The following is a 14,443-nucleotide window of genomic DNA, read 5'->3' as shown; positions in this document are numbered from 1 at the left end:
CTTGCATATATATTTTAAACTTTCTTAAGATTATTGAATTCGATTAATTGAAGGATCAAATTTGTATATAGTTTGATTTTAAGCTTATATAAGTAATGTGATTCAATTAATATATATATATGTTTGATTTTGAGTTTTAAATTTATACGAGTTGAATAACGTGATTTTTTAAAGTTTAAGCAAGTTTACGTTAGTTTTTTTTTTTACATGCAAAATACAAGATAGATAGAGTAGATTTTTCTAATTCGGTTGAAAGCATCTTCGAGGAAGATCAATTTATCGGAGTGATAACAAGAAGAAGTTTTAAGGTGAGGCTAAAGTGATTATCGAAGGATTTACGTTTCACGATATAAATATATCTCCATTCGTTGCATCGAGGCAAACAAATTTTCATTGCAAAACTTTCGACATAAATAATTGTAAAGATAACTCTGAAAATCATTTTTCGTGATTTACCCTCCTCAATTTTTAAGTTCACTCACAGTTATTTGTAAACACAGTTATTGTAAATTTTGGATACTACTTGATTCACGATCTGAATTCAACAAAGTTTGCCCCAAAACACGACTTGAATCCTCGAAATCTCTTGAAGGATTACGTTTCACACTGTGAATTATCTCCATTCGTTGCAAACAAATTTTCATTACAAAATTTTCATTTCAACATAAATAATTGCGAGTAAAGATAACTTTGAAAATCATTTTTCGTGATTTACCCTCCTCAATTTTTAAACGAGATTTTTTAGATTCGAATCACTCACTCACAATTATTTGAAAACACATAAATTTTGGATACTACTTGAATTCAACAAAGTTTGCCTCAAAACACGACTTGGATTCTCGAAATCTTTTGAAAAAAGGCAATATTCGTTTCGAAGAACCGTCGAGTTAATGATATTTTCAGGTTCGAAGGATAAAAATAAATCTCTACTGCGATTATCGGTGTTAGCGTATCTCGTTAAAAAAGCAAGAGAGGATGCACCTCTTCGGAAGAACTTACCTGCCTCTCTCAACGGGGTCCTCCCCGGTGCGTGCAGGTAGCCGACAAATTGTTCGGTTAGATTCTGTTTAAATTGCCACATGACCGCTGAACTACGTGCGTAACTCGTGTTGTTTGCCCATTAATGTCGATCATTTCAAGTATGCGCATCTATGTCACGTATGCCCGGTAGATCCATCCCACCTTTCAATCGTGCCACTTGCTGCACTGCTCCACGTCCATGAACTCGATTCGCGAATAGCGTACTACTCTGTGTCCCTCGAGATCTCGTTTAAACGTAACGTAACGTAACGTAACGCCTCCGCCCGTCGAATAGACGTACGACTATTTCTCACCTGGAACCGAATTATCCACGTTTCCACGGTGGAAGAGACAGTTCGAACAATAATAGTAGACGATAATTAAATAAGGTTTATCTATTAGTTGTTAATCGAGTTGTTTCGAGTGTGGCTCTAAAATATATATAAAGCATCCAAACGAAATCGGAACATATGTCAATATAGTTTTGTTAATATAGTTAAGTAGCTCTAAAATATATATAAAGTGTTATTCCTCGAAACGAATATATATATAGATTTCATTAGACAAGTGGCTCTAAAATATATATAAAGCCACTTATTCCTTGAAATAAATATATAGATTTCGGTAGATTTCATTGGACAAGTGGCTCTAAAATGTAAAGCATTATTTCTCGAAACGAATATATATTGATTTCGGTAGATTTCATTGGACAAGTGGCTCTAAAATATATATAAAGTCGTCAGAAGATATGTCCTTTTTGTTAATATATATATACTATATAGATACTATATATATACTATATATATACTATATATACTATATAGATTTCGATATATTTCATTGGACAAGTGGCTCTAAAATATATATAAAGCCACTTATTCCTTGAAATAAATATATAGATTTCAATAGATTTCATTGGACAAATGGCTCTAAAATATATACAAAATATTATTTCTCGAAACGAATATATATTGATTTTAGTAGATTTCATTGGACAAATGGCTCTAAAATATATATAAAGTCGTCAGAAGATATGTCCTTTTTGTTAATATATATATACTATATAGATACAATATATATACTATATATATACTATATATACTATATAGATTTCGATATATTTCATTGGACAAGTGGCTCTAAAATATATATAAAATATTATTCCTCGAAACGAATATATATATAGATTTCGATTTATTTCATTGAACAAATGAAATGGCTCTAAAATATATATAAAATATTATTTCTCGAAACGAATATATATAGATTTCGGTAGATTTCATTGGCTCTAAAATATATATAAAGCATTATTCCTCGAAACGAATATATATATAGATTTCGATTTATTTCATTGAACAAATGAAATAGCTCTAAAATATATATAAAATATTATTTCTCGAAATGAATATATATAGATTTCGGTAGATTTCATTGAAATATAATAAAATATATATAAAGTCGTCAGAACATATGTCCTTTTTGTTAATATATATATACATATATAGATTTCGATATATTTCATTGGACAAGTGGCTCTAAAATATATATAAAATATTATTCCTCGAAACTAATACATATATAGATTTCAATATATTTCATTGCACAAATGGCTCTAAAATATATATAAAATATTATTCCTCGAAACTAATACATATATAAATTTCGATATATTTCATTGGACAAATGGCTCTAAAATATATATAAAATATTATTCCTCGAAACTAATATATATATAGGTTTCATTGGACAAATGGCTCTAAAATATATATAAAATATTATTTCTCGAAACGAATATATATAGATTTCGGTAGATTTCATTGGACAAGTGGCTCTAAAATATATATAAAGACGTTAGAGCATATGTTCTTTTTGTTAATATATATATTCATATATAGATCATATATAGATTTGATAGATTTTGATATATTTCATTGAACAAGTGGCTCTAAAATATATATAAAATATTATTTCATTAGACAAGTGGCTCTAAAATATATTTAAAGCATTATTTCTTGAAACAAATATATAGATTTCGGTAGATTTCATTGGACAAATGGCTCTAAAATATATATAAAGTCGTCAGAACATATGTCCTTTTTGTTAATATATATATATATATACATATATAGATTTCGATATATTTCATTGAACAAATGACTCTAAATATATATAAAATATTATTCCTCGAAACTAATATATATATAGATTTTGATATATTTTATTGAACAAGTAGCTCTAAAATATATGTAAAGCATTATTTCTCGAAACGAATATATATATATATATATATAAAAATTTCGGTAGATTTTATTAAACAATTGAATATTGCGGCATCATCTGGGATCTTAATTTGCAAAAGAATAGTTTACCATTCAAGGACCATTTTAAAAAAATTCGAAAGAAGCGGAATGCCTAACAATCTTGTAATCAAGTAATAAAATAGCTTCTGCTACGAGGGACGTTCTGACGTAACCCTTTGCACAATGCTTCCAGTCATCGATGTTCCGAAACACGTATAACTCGACCGATCTTTTTTCTCTTTTCTTCTCTCTTTTTTTTTATTTCCTTAATATATATATATATATATACTTTTCTCAGTTTCGTAATATAATACACGATAATGAAAAATGTATCCTTGACAACGATGCATCTTCATATATATATATATAAAATATATATCATATAATAAGTCCTCTTTTTTTTTTTTTTTACATTTTACGAAACGACGACTAGAAATAACGAAATAATTTAACGATCGTTATCCTCGATCGAATGTTTCACAAACGTGCAATTTTTCCTCCGTTCATTCCTCCCTTAATGAGCTAATTTGCCCGATATAGCTTGCTGATTGACAGAGATTTATGACCGGATCACGAAAATTGTACGCCATGCCTCCAATTTATCGTCGATGAGAGAGGCATTTGATAAGCGTGGGACTTGTTGCTTATCGGGTTAGATTCGGGTTAGAACTTGTTGCTTTTCCCTTTGTTTACTCTTGATGACGTATGAAACGATCCATATGTTGTCTCTCGCCACGATTCTTAATTAATTCTTAATTAATTCTCTCTGCGTAATTTTTAAAATTTTTCAATTCTATCTATCTATATCGCTGCAAGTATTAATTTAATCTTTTTTTTTATACTTTTTATAATTTCTTCATTTATATCTTTTTTTTCTTTCTTTTTTTTTTTTTTTTTTTTTTTTCGTGTTATTGGAAACACTTATCCATCCGTCTACAAGTTGATTACATCATTTTATGAACGTAGCGTTTGTACGTGTTTGTCGCACGATCAATAATGGTTATCAAAAATATCGTTGTTCATTCTATGCGGTATCGAAGCGAATAATTAAGATACGCAGCTCTTAAAAAACAATTAAACAATTACGCGAGGTACTTTCTTCTTTTTTTACGACTATTTTTCTTAATGGAAAAAAAAAACAACGACGAGAGAGAAAATTATATGTAGTATCAAATTTCTATTTTCTATTTTCTTTGCATTCAAATTTGCATTGCAAATTTAAAATTTCCCAACATTTAGATCATTTACTACTACGTTTAAAAAAAGAAAAAAGAACAAGCAAGACCTACATTGCACAACGGTAATTAAAAGAAAATTTTAAAAAAAAAAAAAGAACGAAAAAGAGAGCACAGTTTCGTTCGAGCAGTTTTCATCCATGTTTATCCGTGATAATTAATCGGAATTTCCTGCGTAGCCAAAAGCAATTACAAATAATATAAAACGGTCTATTTATCATGCTTATAATTAACAACCAATTATATCTCTTGGAAAGTAAACTTCGTTATATAAATTATACCCCGTGTATCGTTTCTCAACTTTGAAGATTGTGGCAACAAAAATTATTTTGTATAATCACAAACGTTCAGAAAGTATCATCGCGAATAATATCATTGATATATCTTGTGCAATTGTGTGTGTACGAAATGCTTGGCCATCGATGCCATTGTCCATTTTTCAAAGCAAGCATTATTCTTTACTTTTGGAAGAATGGAAAAAAAAAAAAAAAAAAAGAAAAAGAAAAGATCATCGAGGAGAGTACAAGTAAAATGTTCTAACGCAGTTTTTTTTCTTTTTCTTTTTTTTTTCTTTTTTTTTAGTAGATAAAAGCTCGCTCGAAAGAAAGGCACTCTTCTATGACAGAGTGAAAGAGTAACGCGACGACAGCTTTGAAGGCCATTTCGTAAAATTTCTAAAATTGTATTAGAGTATTGCTGTGACTTATAATAAAATATCCTCTCAAAAAGTGTATATAACATTAAAAGTTACGATAACATTCAGCCATAAATTGTATATTGTATGTGATTAATTAATATTTATTAATTATTATTTATTATTAATTATTAATTATTTTCAAGTTTTTATATGTGTTACACGTTGCCATAATAATTGATCGTCATTTGAAATAAAAACAAAATAACGAACGATCGATTTGTTTTCGAGAAAAATTTGAAAAAAATGGCCGAATAGAAAAGGTAAATCTGTGAACAGCTATTCGAATTGCTACATCTCGAATAGAAATTAATATCTAATTTCTTGATTGCACGTTGAAAAGGTTTAGTTTTCCTTGATTTCTCAAGGAAAAGAAACGAATAATACTCAGGATGCGAACATCGTGTACTGTAATTTCTTGGCCGTTGCCTCGATAATGAGTCGGTGAGTCAGTTATTTAACACTAGCTTCATCCTCGGCTTGTTTGCTCGATCTATCTTTAGAGGACGAATTATCCTTGCACAAGTGGATGCCGGAATAAACGAGTAGATGAATTCTCTTTGTTATCTCTTGGTTATTAAAAATTTTATTTTTTTCCGAGAAACTTCAACTATTTGTCACGATTCTTAATTATAAGCGAACAAATTCATTTAAAGCTTCGTTCCAGCTTCGTTCCTCCAACTATTGACGAAGTTTAGACGTCTAGAGCAGTGGCTCTCAATCTGTCAAAGTAACGAAAGAAGCGAAAAGAACTGATCTCGTAAAACGACATTGAATGGATGATGATGTTAGAATCTCAGAGTTCGAGAGAGTATTATTATTTATTGGTAAAAAAAAAAGAAATTTTTATACAATTTTCTAAAGCATTTTTATTCTTGTTTATTCTATTCGTAGAGAGAATTTTATATATCTTGATTTTCTACGTTTTCTACGTTCTACTTTATTTACTGTCAATGATGTAAAAATCAAGTGTTCGAAACGACAAATATTATGATTCACGAGACAAAAAATTGAGCGGATGATATCTTAGATCTCAAAGTTCGAGAGAATATTATTAAATTATTGGTAAAAAAAAAAGAAATTTTTATACAAATATTATATTATATACAGAAATTTTTCTAAAGCATTTTTATTCTTGTTTATTCTATTCGTAGAGAGAATTTTATATATTGATTTCTATGTTATTTTATTTACTTTTAATGATATAAAAATCAGTTGTTCGATTCGAAACGACGAATATTATGATTTGTGAGATTCTTGGTTTAAAATCAATTTTTTAATGGCAAATCTTTCTCCATTATAAATATCAAGTATATCCTGATATTTGGATAAAATGAACGATTTGAACGAAAAAAAGTTATTATTGTTTATAAAATTAAATTAGAATAAAGTAATTTTATTCATTTTTAAAAATAATTTAAAAACAATATCTTAATATCTTTTGCTTCATTTCTTGGGACATTTTAATTAATCATAAATTCAAAATATCTTTGAATTTTAAATATTTCTCATCTTCCACCTTTAAACAAAAATAAATTTCTCTTCTTTATCTAAGAATTTAAAATAAACTGATTCGATTTATTTATTCTTTGTTTACTCTTTAAAATAATTATTTATTTATCGTCTGATTCATACTAGTCAATCATCGATTCAACAAGATTAATGAATTTTTCATAATGTTTTTACTTGCAGAGCGAAGAATAAATTCCTGTTTTTTTTTTTTTTTTATTTGAAAATTTTGAATAACAAATAAATTTCAAATTTATTTTGTTTCTTTATTTATTTTTTAAAATGTAACACTTTTTTTGAAATTCAACCAATCTTCGAATCTCGTCAACACCTTTCCCTCTTCGCTCTCAAAATTGTTAAGATTCAAGTCACAATAAATAATAATCGATCGTTTAACCGTCGACTCGTCTAAACACGTGGCCTTACACGAAGACACTGCTGCTCGCGAAATTGCTGGTCACCGTATTCCTGCTCCATAATTCATTTCACCATCATGCAAGTGGCATATACACGTGTTTTTTTCTCTTCTTCTTTTTTTTTTTTCACGATACATGCACAAAACAAATTGCGCATCGATTCGACGACGATCGAACGAAAAGAACTTTAAAAAGGAAACAATCCTCGACAAGTTCGAAACTATTCCATATAAAGCTTTTCATTGTTTCATGAAACGAAATATAAAAGGTTTTGCGATACTTGCACTTTTAAAAGTTATCTGAATAACTTTCTAAGATCGATCGAAATTTCTTCAGAATTTTAAACGTAGCGTATTTTTTTAAGTCACAAATTATTTTCTCAAAATTAATTTAATATTCAAGGATAAAAGTTATAATAACGATAGGAAGATTATCATCAAAATATAATTTTCGTGAGTTCATTGACAAGATTTTATGATACTTGAACTTTTAAAATATAAAATATTTTTTAACATCGAAATTTCTTCAGAATTTTAAACGTAGCGTATTTTTTTAAATCACAAATTATTTCCTCAAAATTAATTTAATACTCAAGGATAAAATAACGATAGAAAGACTGCAAAGACAAATCAAAATTTTCACGAGTTTATTTGCGACGATAAAACAAGTTTGCACATTTTTTGAACAAAAAAAAAAAGAAAAAAAAGAGAAGGAAACGTAATAAAGTTATTACGATTTTTCCCGATCTTTCTTTAAAATAATCTGCAAAGTTGTATATCCACCTTTAACCTGGATTTTTCGCGTATATTTAGTTACGATAATAAATGGATGACAGCCTCGACGTCATCCCCCTTTTTCCGTTTTATCGATAAAACTTCCCTAATTCTAGACCGGCCTAGACTATTATTAAAGCCAAGCGGTGGAATTGTGAAGAGATCACAGAGTTTTGTGTACGCAAGGCTCCCTCTGCTAAAAACCAATTCCAAAGATGGATGGAATGGATGACCCGTATTCATTTGCCCCTATCAACTGACCTTGCCTTACATCGTACGCGTTGACTATCGCAATTTCCTTAATATCAGTTCAGAAAACGCGCCTCCTTTATCTCGACAACGAGTCCCCCAAGCGTTAAGGAAATCCGTATATACGATGATACGCCTCTATCAGCCTGCTTTATTAATGTTAACCACATGTTAGAACGATAACAATGATTTATAATTGTGGGACGATCGAAGAATTTATTTAAAATTCGGTGAGGAAAGAAAGGGAAGGTAATTTTAACGATATAATAAATATTATTTCAAGAAATTAAATTTAATATCGATATATTGTGTATATATATATATTTAATGCTTAGATTATTTGAATTGTGGGACTACCGAGGAATTTATTTAAAATTGGAAAGGGGAGAAAAGTTAATTTTAACGATATAAATTTGTATACGTTTAATGCTTAGATTATTTGAACTGTGAATTGTGAGACGGCCGAGGAATTTGTTTAAAATTGGAAAGGGGAGAAAAGTTAATTTTAACGATATAAATTTGTATACGTTTAATGCTTGGATTATTTGAACTGTGAATTGTGAGACGGCCGAGGAATTTATTTAAAATTGGAAAGGGGAGAAAAATTAATTTTAACGATATAAATTTGTATACGTTTAATGCTTAGATTATTTGAACTGTGAATTGTGAGACGGCCGAGGAATTTATTTAAAATTGGAAAGGGGAGAAAAGTGTAATTTTTACGATATAATAAATATTATTTCAAGAGATTAAATTTAATATCGGTATATTGCGTATATTGGTTTAATGTTTAGATTATTCGAGTTATATGAGTGTAAATACAGGCAAGGTGTATAATAATGATAGGTTAATAATAATCAATGGAGCATCTTTGAAAGAACGATTATGAAAGCCTGGAAGCGAGATAGAGATATGTTATCCACCTCTGTCTGTCAATAGGTTTATGTATAATGCAAACTTCAACATTTGCTTACAAATCAAATCGAGTGAGAACGAACCGAATATTTTTTGTTATACTTACTTTTGTATCTGTTTTGCCTTCCATCGCGTCAACAATTCGAGTATCGCGCATGATTCAAGTAGTCTAAGCATTGCATATAACCAACCTTTCCAATGAATTAACGCTTCTGCCTTTTCTATCAATTCAAAAATGTTTCACGAATATATTAATTCTTTATATGAAATCTATATATATATATATATATATATATATACACATATTATTATTCCTAGTAATCTAATTCAATGCTCTAATTCAAACTGATTCATGCGAACCAGATAATACATATTATCGGGTATATTCCACGATACGCGTGAAACACGTGTACGTTATTATGCGTCATGTGCACGTTTTAAAAAAAACAAAAAAAGACTTGATAGCACCGAGAAAACTAAGAAAATACTTGGATACGAAAAATCAAGAGTGGAAAACCGAATTTATTTAAATAAATTCCACTCACACTTTTAAAGAACTTTGAAAGAATTTTCATTATCCAGCAAAAATAAATCCTTGCATGCTTGCACGTTATAACGTAATATAAGCTGGAACGGTTCTTCCAATTTACTGGAGACACTATAAATCGCTATAGAAGAAATATATTAATTATAATTATAAATATAAATATTAATATATTTATAAATTTTATATTTATAAATTATAATTATTAGAATATTTTAGATATTTATATATAATTATATTAGATATTTAGATATAATTATAAATATAAATATTAGTATATTTAATTATATTTAAATTTTATATTTATAAATTATAATTATTAGAATATTTTAGATATTTAGATATAATTATAAATATAAATATTAGTATATTTATAAATTTTATATTTATAAATTAAATTTTAATATTTATAAATTATAATTATTAGAATATTTTAGATATTTATATATAATTATATTAGATATTTAGATATAATTATAAATATAAATATTAGTATATTTATAAATTTTATATTTATAAATTAAAATTTTTAATATTTATAAATTATAATTATTAGAATATTTTAGATATTCTAAATATTATTAGATTTTTGGTGTGCCTATGCCTAAGAATCCAATTGCATGGGCCAACGTTGTATATATGTCATCGTGTCCACTAGGAAATACACGTCTTTGACTTCGAATTTGGGTCATCAACCTCCCGGTCCTCGATCTATCGGCATCCAGTGAATTGGACCATCTGCGATTGCTATTAGCGATCACTGTTAGACAGGCTCTATTCGAACCAATGTTTCTGTAATTAACGACACGTACGTATCAATGGATCGTTTTGAATTATGACGAAATCTTGTTCGTAAAGAAAAGAATGTATAATACATCTGGGACAGCGAACACTTTAAAAAAACAGATATTGCAAAGATATGTTGAATTAAATTGAATTAAATTTTATATTTCATATGAGGATACGAGAATTGACATTTCTTAACATCAGATTATATATATATATATATATATATTTTTAACTGTAAGCTGGAATGAATCCACGTCTAATTCTGTGTAACAAGAAACGAACAGTTTGATCTAATCTGCAATATGAGTAAATGGAACAGAAAATCTATACTGTATGTATATCACAGATAAAAATAAATTCGTCGCATTCGACTCGAAATCTAATTACATTCCATAAAGATGATCAGAAACGAAGCAACAATATTCAATTCTGCTTCGAGCGATAAATTAAATAATTATTGGATCATCATAATTCATCAACAATCTCGAAAAGTTGCTTTCTATTATTTCTCGTCGCTTAATATAATCGGCTAATATAATTAGCAAGGAGGAAAGCAGTCTCGTTCGAGGAAAGTTTCATTGAATTTTCCATGAAATTCCCCACGTATTTCTCCACCGTCCGCCTGTCTCCGTATTTCGCAACGCGGACAGTATTACTACTGGGTCTGTCTGGTAATAGAGTTATTATCAGGTTGAAAGCTGTCTTGTGCATCGAGAATTACAAACGTCATACCAGAATGGGTTTCTTTTCCACGAAAATTGAGAATTCTCGAGGAAGTCTCTCCTCGAATTAACTCGCAAGTTTTCATCTGATCTATCTCCCCCATTTTCATCGCCTTTTTTTCAAGAGGATCAGCGAATCGAAATCTTGCTGAACTCTTATCTTAGCTTCGTCGAGCTATTGTTACGTAATTATTTATTTTTAATCGAGAAAAAATTCGATTCTCTTTGAGAACATTCTTTATCTCTTTCTTTCTAGAGTTTCTAGCCAAATATATAATATAATATAATATATAATATATATGTACATAATATAAATATTCTTTAATTTTTTAAATTTCGAAGGGGGAAGAAAAAATATTCGACGACGTATTCGACTAAAAAGAGAAAAAGAAAAAAACAAATTTCCACCTTTGTTTTTACTCGATATTCGTATATAAAGACAAAATGGAATCGAAATGGAAAACATTGGGAATCCAATTCAATTTAGATAAAAATCTTATGCGAATTCTGAAAGATGTAATTATACAAGGCGAGATCCCATTAGAGGAATAGCTCTCTCTCTCTCTCTCTCTCTCTCTCTCTCTCTCTCTCTCTCTCTCTCTCTCTCCTCGTTCTAATTTCCCTAATGAATTCCGCTTTCAACGGATCGATCTTGATCGCGATTCGAAACGCCCACGACGTCCGGCCATCCATCCGGTCGTTTCCGGAAGTAGGCGTAGGTGACCGAAATTGATACGAAAGGAAATACACCGAATCCACAAGATCTCGGTTACCTCGCTCGTTCGACGCCCAAGGGGAGGGGAGGGGAGGGGAGGCGCCACGCGGACAATGTTATCGCTTTTAGTTCGATAGCGATTCCGATGACTTCCGATACGCGTGTCCTCCAACAAAATACGCGAAACGGATAGAAATGTGAGAGAAAGGGAAAGGGAGGGAGGGAGAAAATTTTATTTGACGGTTGGAGGGAGAGGGGAAAATTCATTCGTGACAACGTACAGGAATCGTGTTTGTGTCGTGACATATTAACGTAACGTTGCACGCCTACGTAGGATAGGTCGTTGGGAGCGAAGTTTTACTAGGAAATGGAATATTATTGAATTTTGAGCGGTAAGAAGAAGAATTCTTTTTCTCTGGAAATATTTTCTCGAAACGTGTGTTACGTTATATAAAATATGTACAGCAGAGATTAGGATTAGGATTAATTTGGAGAATTGTTGATAATGAAGTAATGATGCAATGTAATTGTGTATAGTTAGTATACATAGAAATTACGATTAAGATTATTTATCGTTGAAATGTAATTACGCGAAATATGTAATTTGTACGTCGAGCGACCGCTTTATCGATTACAAAAAATTATAAAGACGGTTGAGGATAAAATTATTTTGATAGGAATAAATTATTTTTTATTGGAATATTATTTGAATTTGAACGGTAATAAACAAAAAATAAACAATTTGTATATCGAGCAACTGCTGTATTGTTATATTGTCGATTTTAAAAAATTATACGGTTGAGGTTAAGAATAAAGTTATTTTCATAAATTTATTATTCGAAGCATGGAATAAGCACAATTAATTGTAGCCTAGAATAGTCAAGATTACATAATTATTACTTAAATTATTCGAGATATTAATCGATTAATTTTTCACCTCAATCGAACCGATATATCAATAATTGATTTTTTCTATCGATATTTTAGTAGAGATAAGATAATTCTAAAGTAGTAAAGTAAAGTAGCGATAAGTAAATTTGAACAATTTTTAACTCGAATTTACAATTTTTATTTCGATTTATTATTTTTTTTTTTTTCTTTTTAATATTTCAATTACACGATAACTGACACAGCGATTATTGATCGATGATCGTTGTTCGTCTTGTTCTCTTCGTTTGTCGCCCTATCGAAATTTTCCAACATGGCCGGTGAATCTAACAAATTCAACAGCGATCTCGTTTCGGTTCCCCACGGTTAATTTAGAGGCCAGACAGAGTCTTCTCTCCCCGATTCTTATCAAACAGAAACGCGCACCCGGTACACTTCGTGTACTTATGGTAATGTATCCTCTGCGGAAGTGCATATTAATGTTGTGCATCAACGTTGCCAACGCGCGACAAGTGAAATTGTTTTTAAACAACGCGTGACTTTATCGCCGGAACGAATCATAATGGGTAACGTGAAACAATTTACGCTTTGCGGAACATTTAGAAAACACGTTTTACAAACACATTTACAACGCCTCAGATCGATATTTCAATTCTTCGATAAAAAGTTCACAGTTACTTATTATACTCGTACAAGAATGTATGTATATATATATAATGTTTATATATATACATACGTATATACGTTTTCGTATATAAATCCTCGTGTGGTTAGATATTCTTTTGTTGCTTCTTAAAAAATACATAATAGTTATTAAAAATTGGATTACATTTCGTCAAAGAAATGCACTTGAAAGAAAAAAAAAAGTGATGCGTTAATACATAATATAATCCATGAAAATACAGCTGTAGATTTCAATTAATATAATATTCGATATAATACAATTAATTAATTACTTTCCCTCTTTTTCTTGATCTTATTTACCTTGAAATCGATTTACCTAGAAATCAAGGATAAATCCGCGATAAAATTTATAGCAAGATCAGACGTTTGTTACCTTTTTTTTGATCGAAACGAAATTTTATTTTATTCAGACCTGTATCCATTTTTTTTCCACGAGGCGAAGGGAAACAAAAGTTATTGCCGTGGCAACGAGATTTCGACGTTGCCATCTAGGCGAACGATAAGCACGTAAAGATCTCTAGTGCGCGTTTGCACGGTAATCGAGTCCCGATGAATCACTCGTATTAAACAGTTGCATCGATTTTCTTCCCCCTACCTTGGCGCCACGACAACTTTGCAACACGACAAAGGTTCGTCGACCGTTCATCCCGTATCTTCTCCTCAGGTTTAGACCGATTAATTATATAGTCTGGCGCAATCGTCTGGCAAGGATCGTGAAACGGTGTCCCATTATTGGGACACTTTCGAAATACTTGAGCAAGTACGCAACATTAGATCGTCGAGAGAATAAAAAATAAATTTACAACGATGGAAAACGATACGAACGTAATCTTAAACTTAACCTAAATTTAATCAGAATTCAATCCTTATTGTACACATGGATCGTAGCTCGGATCTAAAACTCCAATTTATATATAATATTCGTGAATAAAATAAATGTAACCAAAACGTGGTTCGTATCTAATCTAAATCAAGATGTCTGCTCCCGCC

The 14,443-nt window shown here is 29.9% G+C and overlaps 1 protein-coding gene across 1 annotated transcript in view; it reads left to right on the top strand.

Annotated features, from left to right (window-relative positions):
• The window catches only part of LOC122717156 (beta-1,4-glucuronyltransferase 1), a 51,822-nt gene that overhangs the window by 21,672 nt on the left and 15,707 nt on the right, over window positions 1–14,443 (top strand). The window lies entirely within an intron of this gene.

The sequence above is a fragment of the Apis laboriosa genome, unplaced genomic scaffold (genome assembly GCF_014066325.1).
Source record: "Apis laboriosa isolate Shangri-la unplaced genomic scaffold, ASM1406632v1 scaffold4_cov146, whole genome shotgun sequence".
NCBI lineage: Eukaryota > Metazoa > Arthropoda > Insecta > Hymenoptera > Apidae > Apis > Apis laboriosa.
This window is presented reverse-complemented; position numbering and strand designations above follow the sequence as displayed.